The following is a 15,809-nucleotide window of genomic DNA, read 5'->3' as shown; positions in this document are numbered from 1 at the left end:
CATAAAAATCACTAGACCTAGACCACAGGTTTTAGGACAAAGTAGAAGAAACCAAGTTCTTTTGGCCTCGTGTTCCCTTTGCTGTCCTTCTTCACTGGCCTTGTTTTCTTTCTCTAAGCTTCCAGCTGCCTTTTAACTAACAGAATGAATTTTCAATCTATGAAAATCTAACAATTCCAACTCATTTATTTCCAGACATAAGAAAGTATTTTCTCTAGTTTGAATTAATCTTTTGGGCTACCAGTCAGAGCATGTCTGGGGGGCGGGGTGGGTGGAGTGTGGAGCTTCCCAGGAGGGAAAATAGGGCACAGCTGGAGCCCACAGGGTATACTGTGTGACTGGGATTTTGTGGAGACATAAGGGCAGGTCCTGATGCGGTAGGAAAAGGAGAAGTTGGGATGTGCTGAGCTACAGATAAAATGGCTTCAGGGAATGGCATAACCACGTCCAAGTTGCTGCACCCTGCCCACCTTCCCAAAAGAAGCCCACAGGACAGATCCGTTACTATAGAATCAGGAGCCAAGTCCTGGGAAGAGAAAGCACCTGATTCCAGTGCCGCTGGTGCCGGGAATCCCTTCCTATCTTGCAAACACCAATCGACTGCTTCCACTTCTCCCCCCAACGATCCAACTTTCAGACTCACGGTGCAGTAGCTCGCAGCCCCAGAGGCACAGGCAGGTGTGAGAGAAGGGCTGTCACTCGCAGACCAGCATCGGGGCTGGGAGGCAGCATCCCAACTCGCCGCAGGAACAAACTCCGCGTGCGCGGCATGCAAATCTCAAGCCTATCAGGAGCCGGAAGTGGTCTGGGCAGGAAGGTGGGCTTTTAGCGGGGAATTCTGGGGTAGCGATACCTAGTCGGCGGAGGTCCAAGGCTGCAGCAACTCCGAGAGGCTCTATTGCATGTCCTCAGGGCCAGTTATTTATATCCTGTTAGCAGCTGAAAGGTAAGAGAAAACTACCACCTGTTCCTTGAACTTTTCCGCTCTGCGGCAGGGTATTGGGCTCTTTCCGACTCAGCTTATCTATCAACAGCCTGCCATGAGGTTACTGGCTTCTTCACTTTTTAATTTATTTTTGTTTGTTGGCTTGTAAAACTTTTATTCACTTAAAAACATTTATCAGGGACACTGTTCTAACCTGGAGTAGGAGATGTCCTTAACTTCCAGGGCGTCTCTGATCTTATCCCTTACCCACGAGGGACAAACGAGACATCTCCCTCCCCAGCAAAGAAATACAGACTGGAGGGGCCCTTAGGCATCCAAGTGGACACTCCAGACAAAAAGATTAGGGTAACTTCAACAGGTCAGGGGCTCTACCTTCTAGGTGGGGAAGTGTCGGGAATTATTTGAGGTGAGGGAGAACCAAGCACCCAACTCTCCATCTGGCTGCAGGAAGCTGGGACTAAGGCCATGAGGGACCCACTTGTCACCTTCAGTCCTGTGGTGGTGGGACTGCTTTAGGAGAGTGGGAATTGGGGTGTTTTGTTTCAAGGTTTTTGATTTTTTTCTAATTCTTAAATGAGTACATAAAAATAAAGTAAAACATATATATATATGTAAATAAGTTAATTAATTAAATAAATGTTTGCGAAGTGGGGTTGTGGATGGCCTGCCCTCCAATATTATTCTAACCAAAGTTCTGTTTAGGAGGAAATTACAGCCAAGTTCTCTGCTTTTTTTTCGCAATCAAAATAGTTCTGGAAGCCCAGGGCTTCCATCTTTCTGTAGCGTCTTTCTCCTGCATTGTCAGGTGAATGTAGTTGATATTCTGGGCCTCCTCTTCTAAAGACCCACCTCATGCTCCACATCAGAGATATCCACCAGCTCCCCAGTGTGCTCATTTCAGCATTTATATGAACTGCTCCTGTTGCTGGCTCATTTGCTGCAAAAGCTGAGGGTTCTCTTGGCCCACAGTTTAATAAAGGGGAGTGCGTGGATTTTAGCCTACATCTCACAGCAAAAATCAATTTAATAGAGTAGAGGGGTATAAATGAGCAATGTGAATTTCTCAGGCATGAATTTTTTTTTTTTAATTTGCTCACCAACATTGGCAGGTATAAGATGATCTTTAGTGGGTAATATTTATACATTGTAAAAATACTCAGACTGAAAGTTTAAGTGCAAGGGATAGAACTAAGCACAGAGGAGACAGCAATTAAACAACAGCGAAAAAGAGAATCACAAATTCCTGTCTTTCTGTTTGCTTAAATTTGATTGGGAATAAAAACAAAAATTAAAATTATGGAAAGAGTACTATTATGTAATTAAATATAAATATACATGTAATTTACAAACACACACTTAAATACATATATCTATGTAAAATATTAACACTGGGCTTTGAGAAACAAACTTTAATATCATTATCAATAGGTACTGGAAAAATACAAAACATTCACACACAGTAATTCATTAGGAAAGTAGATTTTACTATTACATAAGGTAGATAAAACTAATTTTTAATTAAAATATAATTGATCTGCAACACATGTTAGTTTTAAGTGTACCACATATTTGATATTTCTACAAATTTCAAAATTATCACTATAATAACTTTAGTTGTCATTTATCACCATACAGCTATATTACAATGTTATTAACTATCTTCCCCATGCTGTGACTTTCATCCCTGTAAAGGGAAGCTTGTACCTCTTAATCCCCCTCACCTATTTTACTCATCCCTTTACCTACCAAACCTTCAGAACTGGTAACCACCAGTTCTGTGAATATCTATGAGCTTATTTCTGTTTTGTGTATTCCTTTCTTTTCTTTTCCAGATTCCACATAAAAATGAAATATGGAATTTGTCTCTCTCTGACTCATTTCACTTAGTATAATACTAACTAGCTCCATCCTTCTTGTCACATTTGTCAAAATTTCATTTTTTATGGCTAATATTCCATTGTGTATATACCATATCTTTTTATTTATTTATTCATTTTTGCTTTTTAGGACTGCACTCATGGCATATGAAGTGCCCAGGTTAGGGGTCAAATCGGAGCTACAGCTGCAGGCTATCTACAGACACAGCAGTGTGGGATCTGAGCTGCATCTGGGAACTGCACCACAGCTCATGGCAATGCTGGATCCTTAACCCACTGAGCAAGGCCAGGGATCAAACCTGCATCCTCTTGGATGCTAGTCAGATTTGTTAACTGCTGAGCCACAACAGGAACTTTTGAATTAATGTTTTCTTCAGATAAATACTCAGGAGTGGAATTGTCAGATCATATGCCAGTTCTATTTTGATTTTTTTGAGCAATGTCTACACTGGTTTCCATAGTGGCTGCACTAATTTATATTCCCGCCAATAGTACTTTTCACATTCCTGTTGGCCATCTGTATGTCTTTGAAAAATTGTCCTCTGCCTATTTTTTAATTGGATTATTTGGGTTTTTCGATGTTGAATTTAATGAATTCTTTGTATATTTTGTCTATTTTACTCTGTATCCGATATATCGTTTTCAAATATCTTGTCTCATTCAGTAGATGGCCTTTTCATTTTGTGATAGTCTTTTGCTGTCCAAAAGCTTTTTATTTTATATTTATGTATTCTCATTTGTTTATTTTTGCTTTTGTCTAATTTGCCTGAGGAGACATATAAAAAAAAATGTTTTGAAGACTAATTGCAAAGGGTTTACTGCCTATGATTTCTTCTAGAACTTTTATGGTCCCAGGTCTGATATTTAACTCTTTAGTCCATTTTGAGTTTATTTTGTATATGCTGTGAGAAAATAGTCCAGTTTTTTTTTTTTCCATATTTCCACTTTTCCCAACTTGACTTATTAAAGAGGCTGTCTTTTCCCCATGGTATATAGCCTTGTCTCATATGTCATAGATTAATTGACCATATAAATATGAATTTATTTCTGGGCTCTTTTTCCTTTTCCATTGATCTATGTGTCTGTGTGCCAATATTATACTGTTTTGATTATGGTAGCTTCATAATATAGGTTGAAATCAAGGAACATGGTATCTCCAGCTTTGTTTTTCTTTCTCAGAAGCATTTTGGTTGTTGAAGGTATTTAGTGTTTCTATACAAATTTTAGAGTTACTCGTTCTAGTTCTGTGAAAAAAATGCTTTTGTATCTTGATAGGAATTGCATTGAATCTGTAGATTACCTGGCATAGTATGATCATTTTGACAATATTAGTTCTTCCTTTCCATGAACAGTGTGCCTCTTTCCATTTGCTTAATTTATTTCAAAAATGTCTTATGGTTGGGCTGTGAGATGGAAATCCTGTGAAATCAGATTGTTACGATCATTATACAACTACAAATGTGATAAATTCATTTGAGTAATAAAAAAAATGAAAAAAAATGTCTTACGGTTTTCTAAGCTTAGGTTTGTTATCTTCTTAGTTGGGTTTATTCTTTATGCTGCAATTATGAGATTGTTAATTTCTCTTTCTGATAGTTTGTTATTAGTGTATAGAAATTCAATTGGTTTCTGTATATTAATTTGTATATACCACAACTTTAATGAATTTATATCTTAGTTATACTAGGTTTTTGGCAGCATCTTTAGATTTTTTTGTATTTGACATGGGCAAAAAGTGATTTTTTTACTTCTTTTCAATTTGGATGCCTTTTATCTCTCTATCTTTTTTTTTTTTTGGTTTCATTGCTATAATTAGGATGCCTGATACTATGTTGAATAAAAGTGGTATAGTGGGTGTTCTTGCCTTATTTCTCATCTTACAAGAAAAGCTTTCAGCTTTTTATCATTGTGTGTGATGCTAGCTATGGTCTTGTCATATCTGACCTTTATTTTTTTGAGGTGTGTTCCCTCCATAGCCACATTATTGAGAGTTTCTATCATTAGTGGATGCTAAGTTTTGCCAAAAGCTTTTTCTGCATATATTGAGATAATCATAAGGTTTTTATTCTTCAATTGCCTAACAGGATGTATCACATTGACTGATTTGAAAATACTCATTCTTGAGCCGCTGGGGTAAATCCCAGCTTGTCATGGTGTATGATCCTTTTAAAGTATTATTAAATTTAGTTTCCTAATATTTCTTTGAGGACTTTGTATTTAAATTCGTTGGTGTTATTGCCCTATAATTTTCATTTTTTTGGTGGTGTCTTTCTCTGATTTGGGGTTAAAAGTGATGATGGCCTTGTAGAATGAGTTCCCTCTTAGGATTGTTGTATAAAGATATTGCTCATACATTGAAAAGCATTAGTCTGGGTTAAGGACAGAGGAACTCTTTGATTAGTGAATCTAATGAATTTTATTTGAATTAGTTTATGCATTAAATTTTGAATGTTCAGAAGGCTCTTTGCTTTATTTTTAAAATTAAGTCAGTTTCAATGAAATGCTCAGAAAACACAGTAGATTTAAAAAATGAGTACTTGATAAGTCAGGGAAAATACTTAAAATATAACTTCTTTGTTTTATTTGTAGGCCCCAGGAGTAGTTAATTTGCAACTACTCAATAGAAAACTATGTTCAAATGTACCTATTCTAAAGGCATGAAAGAACTTTATAACAGCTAATGAAGATAAAAATTTATATGGAAATTATTAAAAGAACACTCAAAAACCATGCAATGACTCTTGCTAAGAATTAGCTGCTGAAGGATCATTGACAGTTGAGAAAATTGTGCAGAGTTCCTCAGGTGGTTGTGGCATTATTCTTACAGACTATGTGAATATGGTGAAAAAGGAATCATGGCTATAACTAAAGTTGTAAAAACTGCTTTGCTGCATGATGTTGGAGTGGCCTCTTTGTTAACTACAGCAGAAGATGCAGTCACAGAAAATTCTAAAGAAAAGGACCCTGTAATGAGTAGAATGGATGCTATGGGAGTTGTTATGGGACGTGGTATGCTATAGTTCCTAGCGTAGTTCTTTATAGTTACTAATGAACTGTGATAGGAAGCTCAAGGCAGTGTTCTTCACCAATAACTTCAGAGAAGTCAGTTGTAGGAAATGACTAGAGAAAAGCCAGCTTATTATGTAAGGAGATAACTGTAACCATCAGCTACTGGCTTCAGTGAAAAACATACAATGGTTTAATACTGTTGCTGTCTGTGCCTACTGATAATTTATTTTGTGTTTTTGACTGCAAAGACATTTGTACATTCCCAATAACTGAGTGCAAGAGCCATGTCCCAAGTTACTGCTTTCTAACTACATCCCTGAAGCATTTTCCTACACTTTTGTTAAAATAAAGATTTTAGTACTTGCCATCATCAGGTAAGTTAAAAAACAATATTCCTCTGGGGAATAAAATACTTTTGTACCATATGGAGAAATACTCAATTATGTGGAAACTTTTCTTTAATAAAAATTTGCTTAAAGTTAAAAAAAGATTTTATTTTATTTGTGAGGAAAAAATCATATTCAGCTTCTGGCATAAATATTTCCACAATAAATGTATATTTTACTAGGAAATGAAATAAGTGTTTTGTTTTTTTGTTTTGTTTTGTATTTTTGGGTTTTTTTTGGTCTTTTCAGGGCCACACTGGGGGTTCCTGAGCTAGGGGTCAAATCAGAGCTTTGGCCACTGTCCTACACGACAGTCATAGCAACGCCAGATCTGAGCTGTGTCAGCAACCTATGGCAGCTAACGGCAATGCTGGATCCCCAACCCACCGAGTAAGGCCAGGGATCAAACATGCGTCCTCGTGGATACTAGTCACATTTGTTTCCAGTGAGCCACTATGGAAACTCCAGAATAAGTATTCTTGATGATTAAAATTGTAAATAATATGGAAATACAATGTATTTTGGTATATGAAAAATACCAAAAATACCAAAAAAACTGGTTAGTTATTTCTAGGTATGTTAACTTTCTAGCAATTAATATGTTCCTTATGTTGATTACTAATGTAAAAATAGAAATCTTTATCTCATATTTAGATAGAGAAATCTTCATGAAGAAATGGAGAAGCCATATATGCACAATCCTCAATACAGTTAACCTACATGTATAAAAATAGGAGACTCTGCTTTGAACATTTTAATGCGTTTAATATCTCAGAGCCATTTAATCCCTATTATGCCAGTGGGAAAATTAAAATATGGTGTATTTATTTTAGAAGAATTCAATTTCTTTTGACTGAAGCACCAAAAACCTGCCACATTTTCTTATTCATTTTTAATCAATTTTAGTATATTGCAATTTTCCAATAATAACTATTTGGAAGGCATAATATCAGGGAAGCAGTAATCCAGAATTGAAGAATATGTAGTCTTTACCTTCTAGCTTGAAAAAATAGAAAATACATACAGAAAAGTTTAATAATAAACATTTCCTGAATGTCAGATCTGAGGAAATTACAATGAGAATATAAGGAAGGGAAAGATTGAATCTGACTGAAGGTTGTGAATTGGATTGTGCTGGTCTCTTTTGGTGAATGCAGATTATTTTAAAGGAAAAAATGCTTTTGGCTCATATAACAGAAAAGATAGAAAATCAGGATAAGTCTAGATGAGGCTGCATCAAGAAACATAAAGATATAGCTAAAAGTCTGTTTCAGCTCACACTTCTCATTGCCTTATTATCAAGTAGCCTATTACCAAGTGATAGAAAAAGTGGATCTTGAAACTAGCTATCTCAGTTGATATGATTGAAAAATCCATAATATAAATTGCGTGTAAGAAAATATGGAGAATACTTAAGCAGTAATTGCAAGTTGAAGAACTGGAATATATATATTGTCAGATGGGCAATATGATAGGGTTAAGTTAGTTTAGTTGGTTAAGTTGAATTTTGGAGTCAGTAGACATGAGTTAAAATTTCACTTATGGGTTCCTAAATGGATGCTCTTGGGCAAATCACAGCCTTGCTAAGTCTGATTCTCCACATTTCTAAGAGGTGAGGTTGAGAGAGAGAGATGTCTCAGAGCACATGTATTGTCAAATAATAAAGGCTCAAATACTCTATACCAATGTTATTGTCATTATCATTTATTATAGAGGCATTGCTTGAGGAAGTAGGTCTTTTACTATGTCTAAAGAATTGCAGAAGTGGAGATTGGAAGCCAGGAAGAGAGATTATATTCATTTCTATGAAAATATTCTCTGAGCTCCTAAAACAATGTATTTCCATAAAATTTCTGTTAACATTCCCCATCACATCTACCTACCCACCAGTATTTGAATCCCATGCATGTCACTTGGATCATTCTATTCAGCATATAAAATGAGGTTATTTTTCCAATCTAAAAAATTAAAAAACGTCTTTCTTTTTGCAATTCAAAAGATTTGTTTATAAACAGTATTTCCAGTTTTCCTCCCTCCACTATGTTTTAATTCCACTCTGACATTATTATAATGTCTTCCTATAGTCATGTTAAATGACCATATCATAAATCCATGGCAGTAGAATTGCAAGGGTAAGAGAATATTCAACTTATTAAATATTGCCAAATAGTCCTTCAGAGTTAATTGTAATGATTTATGTTTCAATAGTAATTGATAAGGGATTATGATATTCTATATTCATGTCACACACAAGTGTTTATGTTTCTCCTTTTTTTTATGTTTCTGCTGTTTATTACCAATAACCAATTGAAAGCTGAAATCAAGTTACTTTTGTTCCAAAAATTAAGCAACGTTTGTCCAAAATATTAACATAATCTGTGAAGGATTTATATATTAAAAACTATGCAAAGCCGATAAAAGAAATCAAAGGTATAAATAAGTGGAGAGATACAATGTGTTCATGAATTTGAAGGCTCAATATGAAGATGTCATTTTCTTAAAATGTTCTATAGGTTGAAGAAATTCTAGTCAAGTTCCAGCAGGACTTTTTGTGGTATCTACATGCTGGGTCTAAATTGTTTATGGAACACAATGTTATTGGAATAGCCAAAATGATTTTGAAAGGAACAAAGCTGGAAGTCTCATTCTGCTTTTAAGTATAATTATTTTTTTCTTATTTTATTTTTATGGAATTATGGTAGATTTTCAATGTTGTGCTAGTTTTAAGTGTACAGCAAAGAGATTAATTTATACATGTACATATATCCATTCTTTGTCAGATTCCTTTCCCATATAGGTTATTACAGAACATTGAGCAGAGCTTCCTGTGCTATGGAGTAGATCCTTGTTAATTATCTATTTTTATATATGGTAGTGTGTTTATATTAATCCCAAACACCCCATTCATCCCTTCCCCCAGTCTTTTCCCTCTGGTAACGATAAGCTTGTTTTCTAAGTCTGTGAGTCTATTTCTGTTTTGTAAATAAGTTCATTTTTTTTAGATTCCACATATAAGTGATATCATATGATGTTTATTTTTCTCTGTCTGCCTTACTTCACTTAGTATGATAATCTCTAGGCCCATCTGTGTTTCTGCAAATGGCATTATTTCATTCCTTTTTATGGCTGAGTATCTTCCATTGTATACATGTGCCACACGTTTATCCTTTCTCCTGTCCATGGATATTTAGATTGCTTCTATGTCTTTATTATAAATAGTGCTGCAGTAAACATTGGGGTGCATATATCTTTTAGAATTATGGTTTTACCTGGATAGATGCCCAGGAGTGGGATTGATGGATCATATGGTAGTTCTATTTTTGTTTTTTGAGGGGCCTTCATACTGTTCTCCACAGTGGTTGTACCAATATGTATTCCTACCAGTAGTGTAACAATGTTCCCTTTTCTCCACACCCTCTCCAGTATATATATTGTTTTTAGACATTTTTTGATAGCCATTCTGACTGGTGTGAGGTGATACCCCATAGTAGTTTTGATTTGCATCAAAATCAGCATCATCTCTAATGATCAGCAAAGTTGAGCATCTTTTCATGTGCTTTTTGGCCATCTGTCTTTTTTAGAGAAATGTCTACTTAGATCTTCTGCCCATTTTTTGATTGGGTTGTTTGGTTTTTTTGATATTGAGCTGCATGAACTATTTATATATTTTGGAAAGTAATCACTTTTTGGTCACTTTGTTTGCAAATATTTTCTCCCATTCTGTACACTTTTTTTTTTCATTTTGTTTATGGTTTTCTTTCCTGTGCAAAAGCTTCTGTGTTTAATGAGGTCCCATTTGTTTATTTTATTTTTTGTTTTCATTACTCTAGAAGGTAGAAGTGTAACTATATTAAGCTACATTAATCAAACTAGTGTCATCTTTGTGAAAGGATAGACAGATGTATAAAATATAATACCGTACAGAAATAGATGCACACAAACATAGTCCATTGATTTTGACAAAGATAAAAAGGTAATTAATTGGAAAAGGATAGTCTTTGCAACAGATTGTGCTGTAACAACTGAATATCATTATACAAAATAATTTAACACTGGTCTTTGCCTTTATAAGGGAGGAAAAAATCTTTTCCTCTACTCATCTCAGGTTATCATTAGGAGCCTTGTAAGGAAGACTGGGCAAAAGCAGTTTAATGAGAGAAAAACCGAGGTTTAATAGCATGTGCATAGCATTTACAAGTAGCATTTATCAATTCGAGTGAGAACTTGGGTTTATATATCATCTTAAGCTAAAACAAAGGAAAAGGGATTTTTGGTATCCAGGCAGGAAAAGTAAGTTATGGGAAGGTGACCAGGGGAAAAAAAATAATAAGCAAGTGTTCTTTAGTAAGGTTTGTTTTTCAACTTTAAGCCAGTGCCTTCTCCATTAATAAGAATTGTTAAGAGTCCTCCTCTTCCTGGTAAACATTTCTAAGGAAATGGAAACTTCCTTATAAGTATAAATTTCCTTTAAAAGGAAAACTTGTACCCTGATTTTAGAGCTTTTCTGGTGTCCGTTGATTCTCAGTAGACTTTAGCTCAAAATGTTTCATGTGCTAGAGAGGCATATTTTTGGATGGCACAATCTGATACCTTTCACCTTATACTTTATAGACAAATTAATTGAAAATGAATAATATATCTAAATATAAGTGTAACACTATAGTATTTTTCGAAGAAAACAAGAAAAATTTTAGGACTGTGGAACTCAACTGTTCTTTGTTAAAACATCAAAAACACGATTCATAAAGGAAAAATTTGATAATTGGGTTTCATCAAAATTAAAAAAATTTGCTCTGTGAAAAATACTGTTGATAGAATAAAAAAGCAAGCTAAAGTTGAAAGAAAATATTTTCTCCATATCTGTTGAAGGACTACGTTTAAAATATTTGAATAAATTTGAATATTTGAATGATAATTTATCATTGAAGATATATTAATGGTAAATATGCACAGTAAAAGATGGTAAACATCATTAGTTATTGGCGAAATGTAAAGTAAAACCCCAATGAGATACCACTCCACACCTATTAAAGTGCATACATACTTTAAAGTGACAATAGTAAATACTGAAGACCTGAGGTTCTCAGGCAGGGGGTCAGATCCTAGCCACAGTTGGCATCTGTGTCAGATACATATCCTTGTTACCCACTATGCCAGGCCAGGGATAGAACCTGCATCCTGGTGCTAGAGAGACACAACAGATCCCATTGAGCCACGCCAGGAACTCCTGAGCGAATGTAACTCTTACACATTGCTAGAGGGATTGCAAGATCATATTTCTTGTAAATTAAACATAGTATATGATCTAGCAATTCCATTCTTAATTATATATTCAGAGAAATAAAAACTTTGTTGACAACCTCCATATGAATGTTTGTAATAGTAGAATTTATAATTGTCAGAATTTAGAAACAGATGTCTCTGGGTGTACTACTAAGCAATAAAAAGAACATGCAGCAATGTAAATGAGACTCCAATATATTATTCTTCCTTAAACAGTCCAAAATCAAGGTAGCTTTGTAGTATACTTTGAAGTTTGGCAGGGTGATACCTCTATCTTTGTTCTTTTTTCTCAAGATTGCTTTGGTAATTCAAGTTCCTTTATGATTACATATGAATTTTAGGATTATTCTACTTGTGTGAAAAACATCATGGATATTTTGTAGAGATTACATTAAATCTGTAGATTGCTTAGGGTAGTATGTCCATTTTAACAATACTAATTCTTACAATCCAAAAGCATAGGATGTCTTCCCACCCTTTTATCATCTTCACTTTCTGTTATCAGTGCTTTATAGTTTTTAGAGTATAAGCCTTTCACCTCCATGGTTTATTCTCTACGAGAGGAGATTTTATTTATTTATTTATTTATTTATTTTTTATTTTCCCACTGTACAGCAAGGGGATCAGGTTATCCTTACATGTATACATTACAATTACAGTTTTTCCCCCACCCTTTCTTCTGTTGCAACATGAGTATCTAGACAAAGTTCTCAATGCTATTCAGCAGAATCTCCTTGTAAATCTATTCTAAGTTGTGTCTGATAAGCCCAAGCTCCCGATCCCTCCCACTCCCTCCCCCTCCCATCAGGCAGCCACAAGTCTCTTCTCCAAGTCCATGATTTTCTTTTCTGAGGAGATGTTCATTTGTGCTGGATATTAGATTCCAGTTATAAGTGATATCATATGGTATTTGTCTTTGTCTTTCTAGCTCATTTCACTCAGGATGAGATTCTCTAGTTCCATCCATGTTGCTGCAAATGGCATTACGTCATTCTTTTTTATGGCTGAGTAGTATTCCATTCCGAATCCAATCCTCTGTTGATGGACATTTGGGTTGTTTCCATGTCCTGGCTATTGTGAATAGTGCTGCAATGAACATGCGGGTGCACGTGTCTCTTTTAAGTAGAGTTTTGTCTGGATAGATGCCCAAGAGTGGGATTGCGGGGTCATATGGAAGTTCTATGTATAGATTTCTAAGGTATCTCCAAACTGTTCTCCATAGTGGCTGTACCAGTTGACATTCCCACCAGCAGTGCAGGAGGGTTCCCTTTTCTCCACAGCCCCTCCAGCACTTGTTATTTGTGGATTTATTAATGATCGCCATTCTGACTGGTGTGAGGTGGTATCTCATGGTAGTTTTGATTTGCATTTCTCTTGTGATCAGCGATGTTGAGCATTTTTTCATGTGTTTGTTGGCCATCTTATTTACTTATTTTTGCTTCAACTAGAAATGCTATTGAATCAGTATACCTCTTTATGTAGTTGATATAACTAATTTTTTTCTTATTTATTCCAAAATAAGTATGTTGATCAGAGTCTGGGCTAGTGAGCCAGATTGAATATGTAGAGAGGGTATAGTTGGATATAGTTGATTTGCAATGTTGTGCTAATTTCTGCTGTACAGCCAAGTGATTCCATTATACAAATATATACATTCATTTTTTTTTCAGTCTTTTTGTCAGTCACATTTAGAATTAAAGAAAGCCATTACAGAATATGGGTATATCTGAATATACTGTAGTTGATCAAGAAAAATAATTTAAATATTTACATAAATGATTATTTTAAAACATTAAAGCATAGACTTGCAGTTATCTCATTTGGTCACAAACCACATCTGGTTTATTTTTATCTGCTTCCCACCTACTCATTATAGTTGATGATAATATTGATTTTAATTAAGCAGACCACTTCAAAATTTTATGTAAACAGTTATAATTCCTCTATCAAAAGTCATAAATGTATGACTAAATAGTTCATACCTATGAAAATATTTTTTAAATGTGATAATTTTAAAACACATACAATCTAACACTGGAAAAAAATCAGCATTTTTCTCAAGCATTTTGCAATCTACCCAAGAGCACAAAGCAGGATCTTTACTAATTTTAAAAATATTGGAATGAAAAAACACTTATTCAAATGAGAATAAATAAACTCGGCATGATTATTTTAGGATATATAATTGCTAAGCTAATAATTTAAATATAGATGTAATGCTTATGAAGCTATTGGCTCATTATTCTGTAAGGGAATGAAAGGAAAATAGCTATTGAAATTCCTTGTATACATCATTATGGTCTTCACATATTTAAAATCCTTTATAGACTCTTGAATCTGCTGGTTCATTCACTAAAGTCTCTAGCTTTTCAGCCCACAGAAGTAATTCCATTGTATCTGCCAACATGAAAGTTCTAAGTCCTTTTATGTGTTGGTCTCTTATGTTTTTTATTGTCATTGACCCTGCCCTTCTACCTCAAAATACAGTGTTTGAATAAGTACTAAATAGGAAGAATAAACGGGGAACACTGGATCCTTGGAGTAGTAAAGCAGTTGTCTAGAATAAAAAGTACAAAATAGTGGGATTGAAAAGTTAGGTATCAATGTTATGAGGAAACTGAAGTTTCCACCAGTCCAGGTTTTCTGGTATGTTGATGAGCAGAGTTTTAAAGAAAAAAAATTTATTAACGAAACACACTTTGAGAGTAACTCTGTAAACTGCATCTGAAACTAGTCTTTAAGCCAAGACTTTTCTGTAGTTGTGTTCCAATAAAAATGAAGAATAAATGCCTCTCTGGAACATTACTCTTCATTCGCAGAATTCCATTGCTCTCTATAATCTTATATCCTTTCATCACACATTTTATATTACTTTCTGTTTCCTGTAGGATATGAACTTGAAATCCCTGCAAAATATACAGGTTGATTGAAAAGAAAAAATCATGCATGTGCTCTGAAAAATCAGTTTCTTCTCTTAAAATTTTAAAGCTTGCTCATAGATACTATGGCAATAATTTTAGTTACCTTGTACTATTTGATATTACTCAATCTTCTCATTTTTTTTCTAACAGCTTTATATATAGTTACAAATGCTTCTACTCCAGATTAAGGAGAAAATGGTTACATGGCATTTACAAGGGCACACAGCTATATTTTAGAAATGCTAGTTTTCTAAGACTAAACAATAGAATGAAGAATCTATACTCGAAATGATAAACACTAGATAAAATATAATCTTTCTACAGCTGTATTAAAAATTATTATTTTCCATGTCTATAATATATATATATTTCCCTGAGTTATCCAGATTTCTTTTTTTCTTCTTATATAAATTTTTCAATGTCATCATTTGTTCTGTTATTAGTGAATAATTGTAAAATACAAAAATGCAGACAATTCAGGACACATAGCATTTATAAATACAGTTGTTGAAGTAGTTCATGTGAAGCTCTATTAAAAAGTTGACTCTTTCCTCTACTAAATCATTTTTCTCTGGTCTGGCATATCTTCTCTCTTGATCCATTATCTTCACTATCTTTTAGAGGATTCACCAGTGCCTCTAGATATACTTATATTCCTAGGTATTAAATTTATTTTCATCAGGTCAGTAGATTTAAGAAGATAATAGAAATGGAATTTAAAAGATAACTGTCACATTCTGTAGCATATGACTGAAATCTGTTTGTGATACTAAAGTTCTCCCCTGAAATAGACTTGGGTAAGGTCAGATTGTATTTAACTTCACCAATAACACTTGCTTTACAAAGATATAGTAATAATAAATGTCACTACTGGTACTTTTAAGATGATCCCTTCTAGATGAACTAAAGCAACACAATTTCCTGTTTTTCTGAAACAGCTAACATACAATGTTAAATAGAATGAATTGGCCAAGTAAACTGACAAGATTAATTTTAACGCGAAATAAGCTTCATCCTTTGGGAGAACAATATAGTAAGTACACTTCTTTTTTTCTGCCAAAAAATAAATGCACATGCATTATATGGTAAACTTATATAGAAAAGCCCCAAGTAAATAGAATTTGGTAAAACTAACCAAAATATGCAAACATGCATTTAACTTGGTTACAAATTAAGAAATTAAATTTAATAAATTAATACTAAGAACCACCTTTACCTTGTAAGGCAAATGTTCATAGTACCTTAAGGTAAAGAATCCCATTTCAAGAAGTTTAGATCATGGGTGGAATAAATCAGAGAAATTTTAGAGCCTCCATGCTATAGGTTGGGCTCTAACAGGTGTAGAAAGCCATTTCACACAGTATCTAAAGGTGAATGAAAATTAAGT

General features: G+C 34.3%; 1 long non-coding RNA gene across 1 annotated transcript in view; it reads left to right on the top strand.

Moving 5' to 3' along the window:
* LOC110260691 overlaps positions 376-15,809 on the top strand; it is a 147,391-nt gene continuing 131,957 nt past the window's right edge. Inside the window, exon 1 of the long non-coding RNA XR_002343997.1 lies at positions 376-946. This is a non-coding gene — a long non-coding RNA (uncharacterized LOC110260691). The remainder of the gene's footprint in view (positions 947-15,809) is intronic.

The sequence above is a fragment of the Sus scrofa genome, chromosome 5 (assembly GCF_000003025.6).
Source record: "Sus scrofa isolate TJ Tabasco breed Duroc chromosome 5, Sscrofa11.1, whole genome shotgun sequence".
Lineage (NCBI taxonomy): Eukaryota > Metazoa > Chordata > Mammalia > Artiodactyla > Suidae > Sus > Sus scrofa.
The sequence above is the reverse complement of the archived record's forward strand: the minus strand, read 5'-3'. Positions and strand labels throughout refer to the sequence as shown.